Raw genomic sequence first — 17,379 nt, forward strand, 5'->3', positions numbered from 1 at the left:
TGGACTTCTTGTAACTTAGTTATCTGCTCTGAACTCAGGCAAGAGGCTGATGCACTTAAGCCAACATTCTTCTCACACCAGGTCTGAGATCTTGTGAGACTTGTCACATATTTAAAAGATTAGGATGAGTGATGCTCACACTGGTATCTTGTTCCAGGAAGCTGCCCATCATTGTAACCCATATTCATGTAGACTAGTAAAACATTTCTGGTTAACCCCCAAAAGGGATGATCTCATGATTCTTGTGGTTTAGAAGCTGCCCCAAGCATTTTATTTGCACCAAATCAGGCACAGATTTTAGACCAGTCATTGTGAGGAAGGAAAGCGGGCATGAACAGTAGAGTTAACTATCATAAACAATGTAAGAGTTTTGTGCCCCATAAAAGGCTTGTTTTATTTTTATAAATGTGTGGAAATGATATATTGTTCCTGTTCCCAGAATTTGAAACTATGGTGGCCGAGTGTGTGTGTATCTGTATGGAGGAGTAAGTAATTTCCCCTTACATGTTTATCGTGGTTGGTTTATCTGAATGAATGGAGTTGACAATACAGGCTAATCTTGGACACAAACTGTTCACCTTAAAGCTTGACAAGATTAATAATTATCCACTGCAATTTTTCTTAAATGCTGGTTATTATTTCAATTATTGTATTTATATTCCGTCCTGCTGTCAAGGGGCTAATGATGGCATACATCCTCCCCCCGGTCCCCCAATTTTATCTATGCAACAACTCTCTGAGGTAGTAGGGAGTGACTGGCCCACAGTCACTCAGTGAGCTTCACAGTGGTGTGATGACTTGAATCTGGGTCTTCCCAGTCCTAGACCAACATTCTGAACATTATGCAGCACCACACTTTTTGGTCTTATACTTTGTCTCTTTAGCTTACTGCTAGCATTCTCCTGTTTCTAATGCTCAATAGCCATTTGCAATGGCTCTCTCTGTACTGGGTCAGGTCATCAGAGAAACCAGCTTCTTGAGGACTTGTCCTTTGTAACTGGGGCCATGTAAATAAACCATTGACAAAGGGGCAATGATGATTAATAGTTGCCTCAACCAGCAGATTGGCCGCTAAGACTTACTTGACCTGCTGACTTTTATCTTGTCTGCTCATTCTATGCTATCTGTTGACTTTACCCTGTCTGCTGATCTTACCTTGGCTGTTACAAATTAACAGCCCTTTGGGCTGCTCCTCCCTCCACAGTCTCTACCTTGCCCCACTCTTCCCTTTACCACAACTGGCCACCTCTTTAAAGAGACAGTAGGAAGGGCTTCTAAAATTAGATGGGAGAACAGAAGCAGCTTAGTTCCAGTGACTCCTGGTCAAGACCAAGGTGCCCTCTAAGGAGGTCAAGGGGACATTCTCCACCTCATGGATCACATGTTATTTCTCAGGCACAAAGCTCTGGCCATTGGTTACCTACAGTGATTGGTCATTGTTATCAACAATTCATAGTTGCATGCATTAGAATTATTCTTGCAAAAGGCACAAATCTCTTAAATTCAAGGGGGGTGATTGATATCCTAGGTGTTATGAGGTAATTTAACCATGCATTGATGCATTATGTTGTTGCAACCCATTCTGGGGTCTATGACAAAGAGTGAGATGTTATTATTATTATCACCATACATGTTCTTAAGTAACTGTACATATTTGTTTTATAGTTACATTGCCATAATGATTAGTGATATAACAAACACGTGCACTTACTTAAGTTGCTTCTAACTGAATTGCTCACCCACCTTTCATCCCAAGGTCCCAGGATGGGTTATAGCAATATAAATATACAATACAAAAATCAGTGAAAAGTTCTAAAGAGTTGAATAAGATCAGGGGCCCATCTAGTCTGGTAGCTTATTCTCACGGTAGCCAACCAGATTTCTATGGGGAGCCCCTCAAGGAGGACATGGCGATGCCTCTGACAATGGAATTTGTCTAAACCCCATTTAAAACCATCCAAGTTTACTTAACAGGCATAATGAAAGGAAGTCAGAAGAGGATGCAGGCCATTAGAAGGAAACTCCTATAAATCCCTGGAAATCTGCAAAATCAGTATCAATAGCCAAGAGGGGAAGTGCTCCTGAGCTTGGGTCTCGCCTGCAGGCATCTGGTGGCCATTGTGAGAACAGGACGCTGGACTAAACAGGCCACTGGCTTGATCCAGTAGGTTTTCCTTATGTTCTTAACCATTAAAAGTGGCTCCATGCTTTATGTGAGTTGTTTGTCAAAGGTACAATGGTACTACCCATGCTTAAACTGCCAGGTACATGCTCTTAAATGCTCATGTGCTTGGGATGGAGGGTTTAGTACAACCAGGGCTCTCAGCCCCACGTCAGCTGACACTTATGGGTGTGCACCTGTTGCTCGCACGTTGTACATTTGCCCCAGAAAACTCATGTAATATAGCAAACATGACTGATGTGTGGAGCTTCTCATAGTGAGCAGATTAGAGACTCAGACAACAGCTGCTTCCTATACAGCTTTGCTCAGGACTTTAGCACTAAACTGAAAGCGTGGGGGAAAGACCTTAGAAAAGAGAAAGGATGTTGTGGATGGCAGTCAGTGCAACATCCTCCATTGTAGATTGTGGTATCTACACTGTCCTTCTCCTCTCCACTGCTGTATGAAGTAGCAGAGTGTTGTGGGGATCACATTTGCCACACCTATAGAGCAATTCTGTGTGACATCAGTAGGAAATAATCACCTGCCCTAAGGCTAACATCCCTGGTACACTCACCAGGAATCAGAGCATGTTCAAAGGTACAGAGCTCATTGCCAAGTGCAGATAAGTGAATCGAAAGGGTGTTGTAATTTCCATTTTAAATCAATGGCGTAAACCGCTATGTAAACATATGCAAGATTGTGTTGCCTTCTTCCTGATGCAGTTAGTAGCAACCATACTCGCTATAATATGCATAGCTGTCAAGCTTCCCTTTTTTGCAGGAAATTCCCTTATTCCAGTGCCGTTTCCCGCTGCTATCCCGAATTGTTAGATATCCCGTAGACTGTCCCCAGGATAGGTGAGGCTGCTGATCCCTTATTTTCAAATCTGAAAGTTGACAGCTATGATAATATGAAACATCTTAAATAAATGTCAAGTGTGAGGGGACCCCCCCCCCAATTTAAAATGGATTCCTTCCTTCAAATCAGCAGAAACGCTGAAGCCGAGTTTTCTGTGTTCCATTCATGGTTTTCCTGCAGTCTCAATAGTGGTTGAGAAAGAACATGTGGGGATTACATCGTTATGTAATAAATAATAACTTGCTTAGATGGTAGAATTAAATGGCAGGAGTCGAGCAGGCAAGCCTCATTGATCCGTATGCTAAACTACACACGAACCATTAATTGTATTTATTCCATTTCCTACCTGCCTTTCACCGCGAGGTGCCGGGAAGGGTTGCAACGATACAGAATAACAGCATTAAAAGTAATTAGCAATCAGAAGAATTGGGTGATTTCTCCCTCCCTCTCTCTCCCTCGTATACATATCAGGCTGCAATCCTGTGTGCATGATATTTTCTGACTGGAACATGCACGACACGACTTGTATCATCACATTGGATCAGGAGCAACACATGACGACGACGAAAGTAACGCTGCTGCTGCTGCTACTACTACTAATGCAAGAGCCGATAAGCCCACGAGAGTGTCGTGTTTATTTGCAATGCAAAGACAAGATATATATAATATGGCACTTGGAGCCTACTTTCCCCCAGCAGCAGCTGTTAATGGGTCTCCTGTGTCATTCACCAGCGGCCCGCCAGCGGCTCCCGTAACCCCAGGCCCGGCGGTGACCGATAGTAACCCTTCGCGCAGCTCCCTCGCGCAACCCTCCTCGCAGACACAGCCGTTTTAGAACGCGGCAGCGCCAGCCCCTCGCGCGCCACCCCTAGCCAGCCAATGAGGATCCTCCGCCGCGGCATATGGAATGAGGATGCTCCTCGGCGGCGGTGGCGATTGTGAGGTGCGCCAGCTCGGAGCGGAAGGAAGGGAAGGAGGGGTCGGCGAGCGAGAGAGAGAGAAAGGAGGCGGTGGCGGGGCATCTCCGCGGCCTGGGCGCCGCTCATTGGCTCCGAGGGGGTTGGGCCCGCCCCCCGAAGCTGGAGCTACACAGCGCGGCCGGCCGAGGCGACCCTCGGCACACGCGCAGATCCCTTCGCCGGCTTCCCCCTGCTCCGGCCGCGGCGGTGAGTCAGGGCTGTGGAGTCGGCCGGCGGGCGGGCGGGCAGGCGAGGGCGAGCCCAGCTTAGCGGGCCAGCGGGTCAGAGGCGGCGGCGGCGAGGCAGGAGGGTCTCAGGCGGCGGGAGCCTCTCAGGCGCTGGCTGACGAACAGGGTCTCCTCTCAAGGGGAGGGAAGCGCGGGATCGGGGCCCACAGCATAGGAACAGGGAGGCGGCCACGGGCCCGGAGGTGCACGTGGGGAAGGGGCCGGGGGTGGTCGCTTCGCGGCGCTAGGCCTGCTGGATTTGGGACCACCCGATTTCATTCCGGGGCGATTAAATCCCGAGTAACTTCACACCAAGGTTACACGTCGGCACTTTCGCTTTTTATTTTTTATTGCTCGGTTGAGGCCCGCGGTGGTGGCAGCTGCGTGCACGCTTTCCCCCTCCGAGGGTTTTGCTTCCGAGCAGACGTGCCCTGGGTTGCGCCGCGGCATGTACTGACTAGGACGTCCCGCCTTCCAGGCACGTCTCTGCCGTGCCCCGGGTGGGTGTGCAAAGTCGTGCGCGGCTTTTTCACACGTGCAGATCTGTCGCCTGGAACAGAGTCTGCTGACAAATAAGCTTGTGTCCGCAGGGCCGTCCTATGCAGGAGGCTCCGTTGTACTCAGTGGGATTTAGACCCCAATATGATTTAGGTTTAGGATTGCCTAAAAAAGACCTTTCTTATACTCTCAGCTAGGAGGGAAAAATCAGGAGTAGTAAAGCCTACACTCCTGTAAACAATACTGGGTGCATGTGCACACACAGTTCTGAGGGCTCTGTCACTTCGTGCCAGCTAGAATTACAGTGCTAATTCTCTGCTTGTGTAAAGATAGTGGAATGGCTAGGACTCCAGTTCTCTTTTAGTATGTTAGGAAGCTCTTCCAAATGCACATATAACAACAATATGATACTGGTTGGTGTACAGAAAATGTATAAACAAGCATGGAAAGAGTAGGGAAAACCCACTTTTACACTGCTTTTCCTTTTGCCATGTACAAAAGGATAATAAGGCTGTAATCCTAACCCCTCTTAACTTGGGTACACATAAATGAATTCAATAGGACTTGCTTCTCAGTAGACATGGTTAGCGTTCTGTCATTGGGTTAGGTTAGGTGGACCGCCGCCCCTCCCCATGTATATAAAGACAACTTTCACTCAAATCCTGTTCCAAATATGCATGTTCATTGATACACATTGCTGGGGTGCATAACATGTTGCCAAGAAATGCAGATGAGGCTGCAACCTGGCATCCATTCATATTAAGTAGGTTCTGGGTGTTTAGGGAAGCTGAAGACTCGAGCTGTTATGGATTGGTTCGGCTTGTTAACAGTGATGTTGGTAGGGATTGGCTAGTGTTACTACGAGATTCTGATCTCTCACAGATGTGTCCTCTCTGTTGGGTTGCAGCAACCTCTCATGGAGACATCTCCTGGTTTTTGTTTCCCTTTCTGATTCTAAAGAACAGGGAAAGATATACAATAGTGTTAGTGTGGAGGATGAAAAATGTAGCCTCCCAGTCAGACATAGTTGGCTGCAGCTTAAAACACTGCTTATAAACTGATTCTGAAAAGTTGATAATGAGAAATTGAAATGAGCATTGTAACTAGAGGATCACAGCTAACATGATTGTATTCATACTGGCTGATGAGGTATGCACTGAGTTTGTATCAACAGTGTAGAGTAGAGGCCAACCTGTAATGTTGCACTTCTGACATGATACTAGAATCAGAGTTGGAGAGGTAGTTCTTTGTTTTGAAGATGCTAATTGATTGAACTACACTGATACATGATTAATCATTAAGCGACATTGAAATCTTACTAGGGTTAATTAAATATCAACTGTTACGGTAAGCCTGCAACTTGCACGCATTTAATTTGTGCGTATTCAGCTTTATGCATGTGGCAAAACATAAAAAAATAAAATTAAAAAGGGCAGGGTTCTGGGAAAAATGACTTTGGTAATTCCACCTACCATTGAACACAATGGGTTTTGATTATGCTGCGTGATTTTGGCTTTAGGCACAATCCCCGGAACGTAACTCTCACACAAGTTGAGGGTCTACTGTATTGGTAAAACATAAGTACAGGATGTGCCTTCAAATAATTCCTGCAATTTTTCCATGTAAGCCATATTTCTTAGTAGTTTTTTTCCTAATTTTCATTTCAGGACATAATTATGGCATTTTGAATAATTCAAGCCTTTTGTGTACTCACTGGATCTTGTAGATAGGAAATTGCAGTTATTAATTTCAAATGGGCAAAAGTAGGGCTCTTAAAATATGAGATTTCACGACATAACTGATAGGCTTTGATTAGGTTGTTTCTTTGATACTATAGCTGACTATTCATTGTCAAGCTACCTCTCCATAATACGGGAGATCAGACATATTTATATTAAAATAAAACATTTGTGTAAAGAAAAATAAACAGCCAGACCATGTAGCATAGTTCAGTGGTAATGCTATTACTTTCTCTTTTTCTGGATTGCCAGAACCAGGGATGCCAACAGGATTTTCTTGGCCTAGTACACTGTATGTAGCTTGTACTTTGTCCCACCCTCACCAAGGGTTATGAAGAAAGACATGAACCTTTTGCATAGCTATACCCATTTTAGCATTTATATCAGCAGCAACTTTCCCCCTGAAGAATTTCTTTATCCCCTCATAAGTGTGAAAACAGTCTCCATGTTGCTACTACAGTTGTATCTCAGTTTACGAACTTAATCCGTTCCGGAAGTCAGTTCTTAAACCAAAACTGTTCTTAAACCGAGGCATGCTTTCCCTAATGAGGTCTCCCATCGCCGGTGCCCTTCCACCATTCGGCTTCTGTTCTTAGACCAAGGTAAAGTTTGCAAACCAGGACACTACTTCCGGTTTTGCGGAGTTCGTAAACTGAATAGTTCGTAAACAGGGCTGTTCTTAAACAGAGGTACCACTGTATAACCAATAAACACCTCCCAGCTGCATTTACCTAACCCCCACCCCCTCAATATGCCAGGGTGGGCTACACTTCAGAGCTGTTAACTCTATTCCCTCTCCTCCCCAAATGGATATACTAATAATGATATTATTTTCATTGCAGGGAATTAAAATGATCGTACACTCAATGATTGTTTTGCAAGTATTTAAACTGAATGCAAGAGTATAAAGTCCTTGTTTCTACCTTCTTCCTTGCAGTAGCAGTTGTTTTTACTGGGCAGCAATCACAACTCTACAAGAAGAGAGGGTGGGTGGGGAACAGCTTCAGAATGAACCATGCATTCTCTTCTGTTATCTGAATCCAGGGGGGGAAATCACACACATCTGAAGGAAGACCCAAAGTCAGCTTCAAAATGAACCAGGGTCTTGAGGGTTTTGAGGGTCTTCCCTGGTGGATGTTTGACTCTAATATTTTTCTCTAGCACTTGTCAGTCACACCTGTTGTTTCAAAAATTGGCTAGAAGCACTGAAAAGCAGGAATAGGCTGATGGCTCACAAATCAGTTGTTCAGAATGGTGTCTGCATGTCTTGCTTCATAACTCTTGGTTCGTAAAGGCTAAAGACTTGTTTTTTTTAAATTTTATTTGAAAATGAAGTTCAGAGTCCAAACTCTTTTGGCTTTGAGCCCAGTTTAGCAGTGCTCTCCTCCTGCTGGGCCTGGAGAGGGAATTATACAAAACTGCCTCAATCTTGCTCTTCTGGTGGCACACTAAGGTTTCTATTACACAGGTGAATTTTTTGTGATCAGTGGTTTTGTCATGGTTCCTGCCAAAGTATATTGAGGTGTACCAGGAGTGTTATCTGTTGTTGAGGTAAACGTAATAATAGAGATAAGTGTAGGCAATGGTGCCCTACAGCATGTGTCTGGATGAGCAGGAAAGGGCATTCACCATAAATGTATGGATGGTATGTGGAAATTTCTAAAGGTTCAAAGCAGTACATTAAACAGCAAGGGTTATTAGCATGACAAAAAGAGACACAGGTGGCACTGTGGTCTAACCCACTGAGCCTCTTGGGCTTGCTGATTGCAAGGTTCGCAGTTTGAATCTGCATGATGGTGTGAGCTCCTGTTGCTCTGTCCCAGCTTCTGCCAACCTAGCAGTTCAAAAGCACACCAGTGCAATTAGATAAATAGGTACCACTGCAGCAGGAAGGTAAACGGCGTTTCTGTGTGCTCTGGCTTCTGTCATGGTATCCCGTTGCGCCAGAAGTGGTTTAGTCATACTGGCCACATGACCTGGAAAGCTGTCTGGACAAACGCCGGCTCCCTCAGCCTGAATGGAGATGAGTTCTGCAACCCAATAGTTGCCTTTGACTGGACTTAACCGTCCAGGGGCCCTTTACCTTTACCTTTGGCTAGGCACTTTCTTCTTTATAGGAGTTAACACCAGAGATGATGAAACATTCAAAGCTATCTTTTTTTCAGAATAAAATTGCATACTCTGGGAGGCAAACAGAGTTTCTTAAATTTCTAGGTCCTATATCACAGAACTATTACCCATATATGGTGGTGTAATATAGTGTTTATTTCTCTGCTATCACCTGCTTGTGGGCACCTTTCATCATGGAAATGCTTTTCTATGTATGCCAGAAATTGCTTTTCTCAGTGCATAGTCCTGTGTGTGCTGCAACATGTTCATAACGGTACCACAATTTATGCACTGGGCCTGTCCTTCAGTTTAACCCAGTAGGAAAGGCTTTGATGGTGGAAATGTTTTGTGAGCATATTGCAAAGGCTTCATTAATAAGGGCAATTGCTTATAACAAATGTTTAAAACATCATCATCTTGTTTGTGAAGGAACCCCAGTGTGTTTTGCGGAATTCGGGAAATATTTGTTGGCACATATTGGCCTGGTTAAGATGTAACATTAAACTATGGTTTATCAGTATGTGTTTGAATCTTGTCCGATACCCGTCTCCCTCCCTGTCTGGTAGGGCCACAATGAGATTAAAAGTGTCAATTAATAGCAGTCTAGTGTTGTACTTGTATCCTGAACTGTGTTTAAATCTGGGTTATTGAAACAAACAAAAAACTATGGTTAAAAATCACTTTGTCCAGGTTTGGGCATAATGATAAACCACAGTTAGTTTAAAAACAGAAGTGAAAACTTCCGATCTTGTGGCTGCTGAAAAGAGAAAGGGGCAGTGCATGACCCTGACTCTCTTACTCATATAATGATAAACCATGGTTTACTATTAAATTAATATAGTCAGTAATGTCGTGTGGAGCTCTAGTCAGACCTGCCAGCCTTCACTGTGGCCTCACATGACTTTTAGAGGTACCTTGTAGCTCTTTGGCTGTTCTCTGTAGGAGGAGACCATTTGTGTGAGCGAGATACTGTGCAAGAAACCTCAGCCCAGGCATAGACAAACTCGGCCCTCCAGATGTTTTGGGACTACAACTCCCAACACCCCTGACCAATGTTCCTGTTAGCTAGGGATGATGGGAGTTGTAGTCCCAAAACATCTGGAGGGCCAAGTTTGCCTATGTCTGCCTTAGTCCCTATTTCTGCTTTCCTTATTGAAGAAGCTACTAAGGCTTCCTAGAACCACCAAGGTTCTACTGGTGTATAAGACAATATATGTTTTGCTAGGATTTGCCATGGCAAACATGGATTCTTTTGCTTTGCAATGTGTGAATTTACCCTAATTCTCATGTGTGAAAGAATGTAGAGTGCAAGGAATGCACATTTAAACAGTACAGTGGAACCTCGTGTTACGTACCGTCCTTGCGAACACTTCAGGTTACGAGCTCTGCTAACCTGGAAGTAGATGCTCCTGGTTGCAAACTTTCCCCCAGGATGCGAGCGGAAGTCATGCACAGCAGCAGTATGAGGCACCATTAGTGAAAGCGCTCCTCGGGTTATGAACGGTTTCAGCTTAAGAACGGACCTCCAGAACGAATTAAGTCCGTAACCGGAGGTACCACTGTAAGAGGTTTGCTATTTTTTGTGCATTTTTATAGAATGCTTCACTAACAGTACAGGGTGAACATATAGCTTGTGTGACTTGTCTTAGAAAATAAATTTAAATGTAGCAATTAGACTGTTTTATAATTCAAACTTTATTCTTGAAATTGCATCATTGTAATTGTAGGTGAATTTGGGGGGCATCTTCTTACTTCCTATGTACATATAATGTACATAGATGGTATTGTATAAAAATGATATATATGACCTTAAGCTAGAACTCCTTAATCCAGGCATAGGCAAACTCTGGCCCTCCAGATGTTTGAGACTACAATTCCCATCATCCCTGACCACTGGTCCTGTTAGCCAGGGATGATGGGAATTGTAGTCCCAAACATCTGGAGGGCCGGAGTTTGCCTATGCCTGCCTTAATCAGTTAATTAAAATATAATGGCATAGTTACCACCAACTGGCATAGATACGTCTTCTTTCCCCCTGTATAATCTGTAGCACGAGTCTAACGTGTAGCAAGCAGGCAGGAAGAAATGAGATTTTTACAGATGAGATGTGGGCCTTCTGAGAACTTATCTTCTAAAGTTCCCTGTAGTGTCTTGGAGAAGTTTCTGTTTGTCTGTCTGTATACCTGTGAATATCAAAACGGGAATTTAGAAGTGAGTGTGCATTCATATGGCTGCATGGAACTTATATTCTTTGCCCTGGAGTATATTATAATTATTTTAATTAATTAATTACTGAATGGCTTCTAAGCAGTTAATTAATTTTTGTTTGGATAACTTGAGTGTGTTAGAAAAGATGACTTATGCAGAGGGGTCAACAAAGATGTAGTTTCAGTGGGAGAATATTAAAAATGTGGGTACACTTATCCCAGACCACCTTTTTCTATGTGTTCTATGTGTTCCAGTGTTCATGGAGGGCCTGAGCCTGATGAGCTAACAATGGGTGGTATTCAACTTACTTGAAGTAGATGGATTAAAATGAATGAAGTTAGGTCCATTAATTGCAGTGGGTCTCCTCTGAGTAAAGCTTAGTTGAACTTAGTTGAATAGCCTTAAAGATAGGCTAGCTACTCTGCTTTATGAGCATCAAGAGTTCATGGTTTGGGGTATTTGCTGTCTTGATTAGCACTGAAACCTAGTCCACTTGCTGTCCTTAGGTAATCACTTGTAGATCGCTTGTAGATACTTCAGACATTAAACACACTAAACTTAAATTACATTTTTCTTGTATCCGAGGTCTAAAGCACCTTCTATCAAGTCATTCAACAAAATGATGGCATTGCATTTTGCTATTAAGGGAAGAAAGATGAAAATTACATGTTTCATTTATGGTTTGCCAAAATCAGAAGTGAGGGGAGGGACAGAAGGGGCCTCTACTGCTGGCAGGAACTCCTAAGGTATTTAGGAAAACTGCATTAAAAGAGAAGCTCCTTCAGCCCAAATATTTGTAGTTTGTGCATCTTACTGCTGGTTCACCAAGATCTAGTACTCATTTTGTGACAAACTTGAACTGTACCACTTGCATAATTGAATGCTTTACTGTATGAAATCCTCGGGATAGTCTAATATTTTATTTGTAGAAGTGGGTGCAATATTCAGGTTTTACACTGTGAAATGCCCTGAGATTTATGGATGAAGGGCGGTATACAAATTTGATTTATTATAGTTGTTTATTATTATTATTATTATTATTATTCAGTTATGGAAGCTGAATCTGCAGTCTGAAGTGGTATAGTCATGGTGTATCACCTCAGTAAACACCAGGGACTTACGTAGTCTTTGCTCTTGTAGACTGGATAAGTTTGCATCTCACATCTCCCCTACCTGCAGCTTGGTCATTATTGAAGGGAACATGTCTGGGTATCTAGAGCTGGTGACTATAGTCTTCTGTTTATCCAATTAATCTTAGTCAACTACCAAGTGGTACTTAGTCACAATGATGCTCTAATTCTGTAGACAAAGGACATCTGTTGTATCTATAGTAAGGAATGTTATCTCTTATGTTTGAAAGGCTTAGTAATAAAGGTTTTCATTGTTTCTTAACCATGCACACATGATGCAAGGCCTAAGCAACTTTTTGATCTCATTGGATAAATGAATTTGGTGGGAATTACAAAAGATGAAAGTGTTGGGGGTGCTTGGCATCGTACAGCAATGAATTAGCACTATATACTGACCACATCTTACTGTAACATTTGAGGGTTACTTAGGTTTCTGAAAATACAGAACAAATGCCTTGAGGACCTCCTCAAGTGTGCCTGCAAGCCTGAAGTTGTAACATACACCCCTGCTCACATTTTTAAAGGCTCTTTTGACATTGAGACCTGAATGCACTCCAGAATTTGGCACCTCAAATGTCAACAAGGATAGCAAAAAAAGAAGGAAAAGGACCATTTTATTTTATCAAGAAGAAAATAAGCATTCTTACTAAAAAAAAGTTGAAGAAGCTGTGTGTGTGTTAAAAATAGGTTGAATTAAAAACCAATAAAAGACTATTATTATATTGAAAAGCATGCCTCAGAACATAGAAAAACTAGGATGCAGTAAAATTGGTTAGGGAAAGTGGAGTGTTATGTCGGATGAAGGAGATTTGGCTGAAGTTGATATTGGAAGGAAAACTGATACTGAGTAGAACACGGGTGGTGAACCTCTAGACTAGAGTCTGCAGGTCAAACCTAACCCAGCAGGGGTTCAGATTTAGTCCACAAGCATGATTTCCCCAAATTATGCCCACCTGCAGTAAAGCAGTAGTCTGTGATCACCAAATGAGCAAAATAGAATGAGAGATGTAGCACAGGAAAGGGGCAGATTTCCCTCAAGAGGAAGGGACCCAATTAGGGGCTTGAAAGCACAGGATAAAAGGAGCAGGGAGAGAAAGGGACTGGCTGAGACACAGAGAGACTGGGATGACAGAGTAAAAAGCTAAAAGAGAAGGGTCATTCTGCCCTATGGAGCAGAAAGTGGGTGAAGTAGATGGGCTTGGGGCTGGTAGAGAAGGCAAGGGGGAAAATGAAGGGTTTGGCTAGCCAATGGACTTGCTTGCCAGGGAAGAGGAGCGAGATTTCATATCTTCCTTTATTTCTCAGTTGTTGGAGTTTGTTGGGGTGGTAGTATGGAGACCTCTGAAGTAAGAAGTAGCAGAGGATAGAAAAGAGACAAGGACAGTGATGTGTATGTGCTACTGTGTGGAAAGTAACATTTCTGTAGTGGGTTCCAAAGATTCCTAGTTGCTAAGATGAAAAACATGTTTTATGCTCAAGTTGGCCTTAAATATTAAAATACTAAAGACTACAAATGCTGTATTCCTGGTAGTAATTGGGTGTTAAAAGTTTTAAAATGGTGCCAGACAGGAAGCTTGTCCTAAATATCTGAGTCAAAATAAAAAATTCCTTCCAGTAGCACCTTAAAGACCAACTAAGTTAGTTCTTGGTATGAGCTTTCGTGTGCAAGCACACTTCTTCAGATAGGTATCTGAAGAAGTGTGCATGCACACGAAAGCTCATACCAAGAACTAACTTAGTTGGTCTTTAAGGTGCTACTGGAAGGAATTTTTTATTTTGACTATGGCAGACCAACACGGCTACCTATCTACTACTAAATATCTGAGGTATGGCTCCTACAGGTGCATCTTTATTCTGCTGTCCTAATGAGTAGAAGGAAAAGGATTAATTTCTTTTGTGGGTTTTCTGGTGGGAGCCCTGGGCCTTTGAAACTACCAGATTAGATATTGTGGGGAAAGAAGTAAGATTTTAGGTATTTGCATTTTGGCTTAACATGTTTAGAAGGTGTCTGTTGTTCTTTTCTTTAACTTTCAATTTAGAAGTGTTTAGAAAGATTCACAGTGAAGAAATCAATTGATTTCACAGGAGGTGTTGTATCTCTTGAATGTGCTCTGACTGAGTTACTTTAATGGAGATTCTCTCCAGGCCATATTAACTTCACTTCTCAGGTACAGGCTACCAAAACAAAAGCTGGATTTTTTTGGGGTACTTTGTAACAAATTATCCAACATTCAGTTTCAAAGTGTTTAACACATGAATGACTATAGCTCAGTGGTAAAGGTAAAGGTACCCCTGCCCGTACAGGCCAGTCATGTCTGACTCTGGGGTTGTGCGCCCATCTCACTTAAGAGGCCGGGGGCCAGCGCTGTCTGAAGACACTTCCGGGTCACGTGGCCAGCGTGACAAGCTGCACCTGGCGAGCCAGCGCAGCACATGGAAACGCCGTTTGCCTTCCCACTAGTAAGCGGTCCCTATTTATCTACTTGCACCCGGGGGTGCTTTTGAACTGCTAGGTTGGCAGGCGCTGGGACCGAGCAACGGGAGCGTACCCTGCCGCGGGGATTCGAACCGCCGACCTGACGATCGGCAAGTCCTAAGCGCTGAGGTTTTACCCACAGCGCCACCCGCGTCCCAGTGGTAGAGCACATGTTTTGCATGGAAAGGATTCCAAGTTCAGTTCCTGGTATCTCCAGGCAGGGCTGGGGAAAAACTTTGTCTTGAAACTCCAGAGAACTATTGCCAGTCATTGTTGAGAATGCAGACCATAAGCAAGCTGGACCAGTGGTCTGATTTGGCATAAGGCAATTTATACCAAAAGCACAACTAGCAGAAGGAAACTCCACATGTTAAAAGAAAGATTCCTTGGAGACTACCTCTCCCCATACATGCGTGTTACAAAAAGTAATGTACATACATTACTTCTGTTTCAGTGTATCTGAAGAAGTGTGCATGCACACGAAAGCTCATACCAAGAACTAACTTAGTTGGTCTTTAAGGTGCTACTGGAAGGATTTTTTTTTATTTTGACTATGGCAGACCAACACGGCTACCTATCTGTAACTCTCCCCATACATGTACTGATTGCTTCCTTGGCTTCTGGTTTGTGATTATCACAGTTGGCTGCAATGTCTGAGTTGTGCAATTTGGATTGTGACTACTAGTTAATAGTAAGAGATATTCAGCGAGTTACATTGACAGGTGATTGACATCATAAAGCATCAGTCAATACCAGCCCTTGCTAATTCAACCCGAAACCTACCACTAAGTAACAGTACGTAATAGGGAAAGCACATGAGCCATGAAGAAGCCACTATTTCCTCCTTTCCTCCTCCTTTGCTGCCTTCTGTCATGCAGTTATTTTATAGCCCAGGCAAAAGATGCTCCTGCTTGCTTGCCTGGTCTTCACTATCAATGACTGCATGAACAATTCCTATTGTCTGTTGCTCTGCTATTTCTGTTGTCTGCTACTGGAGATAACCCTACCCCCTGCAAGATTCAGTGTACTGAGGAAAGTACTGGATTCTAGTAATATGCTTTCAATCCTCACTGTGCCCTGTGTTGTGGAATATCTCTCCTATCCTTTCCCAATCTCTGAAACTGTTACAAAAAAAGGGTCATGCACAGTCATTGTGTTGCACAACTAAGTGAGATACTGCTAGCTAAACAGTCAATTTTAAACTACTTCATAAAGTCTATGATGTTATCTTTATGGACCTTACACTTCTGATTGCCATACCTCAGATAGCGTGAGACACTTGGAAACTACTGAGCCTCTTGGTCTTGCTGATCGGAAGGTCGGTGGTTCAAATCCGCACAATGGGGTGAGCTCCCGTTGCTCTGTCCCAGCTTCTGCCAACCTAGCAGTTCAAAAGCACACCAGTGCAAGTAGATAAATAGGTACCACTGCAGCAGGAAGGTAAACAGCGCTTCCATGTGCTCTGGCACTTGTCACGGTGTCCCACTACACCAGAAGTGGTTTAGTCATGCTGGCCACATGATGCGGAAAGCTGTCTGTAGACAAATGCCGGCTCCCTCAGCCTGAAAAGCGAGATGAGCGCCGCAAACCCATAGTCGCCTTTGACTGGACTTAACCATCCAGGGGTCCTTTACCTTTTTTCTCTCTATATATGAGTCATCTGAGGTATATATAATTTAGATTGCCAGCTTTAAGCTGTGGCTTTTCAATTCTCTCAGTGCAGAGTTCATCTTTGGAATGAATTGCCATAGATTGTTCTTATGCCCCAGTGCATAAAATAGCTCTCTTAAAACCACTTAAGGGATGACTAATGTGTTTGTGGCCATTAAATCAGTCTTGTATTTAACAACTTGCCAGGTAGCTGTGAGTGATGAGGAATTCTATGCAGGTGAGTACTCTTGCCACACTCCACTTGGATACAATGTTAATGGCAAAGGATGGAAAATTCCTTCTCTTCCACATTCAACACAGGAGGGATGCCCTTTGCTTTTCTTTCTAATAGAAGGCAAGCTTTTTGTTTTGTTTTCACTAGCCTGCTAAGAGGCCACTAAGTTTGCATTTCCATACTAGCTGCAGAGGAGGGGGCTTGCACTAATTTTTTTGCTGGGGAGTAAGCTTTGTGAGCTTAATTTACAAGGCTGTGCTAAATCACAAAACACTATCTTTAATGTAGAGAATATACTTCTGGGTTTTAGGTAGCAATTGACTAACAAAGGGTGAAAATCACCCTGCTCTTGTGAAATCCTCTACAGGCATCTGGCCAGGAATTCCTTTCTAAAGTGAGCAGTGCTGGGGCTCAAGACCCTGTGGAAGTACCGTATTTTTCGCTCTAACACGCATCTGACCATAACACGCACGTAGTTTTTAGAGGAGGAAAACAAGGAAAAAATATTCTAAACGAAACAGTGGATGTATGATTTTTATGGTTCATACTGTGGCCACAGACATGTGATCTGACAGTGAGTTTGGGGTAGCCCAATGCAAAAATCCTGAGGATCTATGTGGATCCATGCTTTGTAACCACGTTTTTGCGCCATTGCGGCCCCATGAAACAGTGGGTGGTTGTGTGTTTTTTGGTGCAGGCTGTAGCCATGGAAATGCTATGTGATCTGATGGTGAATTTGGGGTGACCCAGTGCAAAAATCCTGAGGATCCATGTGGATCCGTGCTTTGTAACCACGTTACAAAGGCTCAGAGCTCGAGGTTGGTTTTATTTTGCTGCTGGTTGCTTAAATTTTATCTTTCCTGCCGTCCCTCTGCAGCCTCATTGCTCTGTTTAGAGAGCGTGCAGACTTTTGCTAGCCTCTGTCCCTCCTCCCATGTAAGCGGCTGCTGCCGGCTTTGCTGCCATGGCTCTCCTTCCCTCCCTCCTCCCCGGCTCCAGGTCGCTTTAAAGCAAGCAAAGTGAGAGCCTCATAGAGTGTGTAAGCGGCTCCTGTTTTGCTTGACTGATGGCAGCCGTGGCTCTGATCCGTGCATTCGCTCCGTAACACGCACAGGCATTTCCCCTT

The 17,379-nt window shown here is 43.5% G+C and overlaps 1 protein-coding gene and 1 long non-coding RNA gene across 7 annotated transcripts in view; one reads left to right on the forward strand and one right to left on the reverse strand.

Annotated features, from left to right (window-relative positions):
• The first annotated feature begins 3,650 nt into the window (after positions 1-3,650).
• The window catches only part of ACSL3 (acyl-CoA synthetase long chain family member 3), a 60,002-nt gene continuing 46,273 nt past the window's right edge, over positions 3,651-17,379 (forward strand). For 2 of the 6 annotated variants that reach the window (XM_083506421.1, XM_083506414.1), the window contains exon 1: positions 4,021-4,188. The gene's annotated coding sequence lies outside the window, so the exon portion shown is untranslated. Of the gene's footprint in view, positions 4,189-17,379 lie in introns of all 6 variants that reach the window. The other 4 variants (XM_083506417.1, XM_083506415.1, XM_083506420.1 and 1 more) reach the window with 4 other exon arrangements.
• On the reverse strand, positions 5,152-16,678 carry LOC310708385. The gene is made up of 3 exons (XR_014526982.1): positions 15,629-16,678; positions 10,558-10,737; positions 5,152-5,660 (listed from the first exon to the last, which is right to left on the reverse strand). It is a non-coding gene; the product is annotated as an uncharacterized lncRNA (long non-coding RNA).

The sequence above is a fragment of the Podarcis liolepis genome (assembly GCF_965112155.1).
Source record: "Podarcis liolepis genome assembly, chromosome: 5".
In the NCBI taxonomy this organism is placed as follows: Eukaryota; Metazoa; Chordata; class Lepidosauria; order Squamata; family Lacertidae; genus Podarcis; species Podarcis liolepis.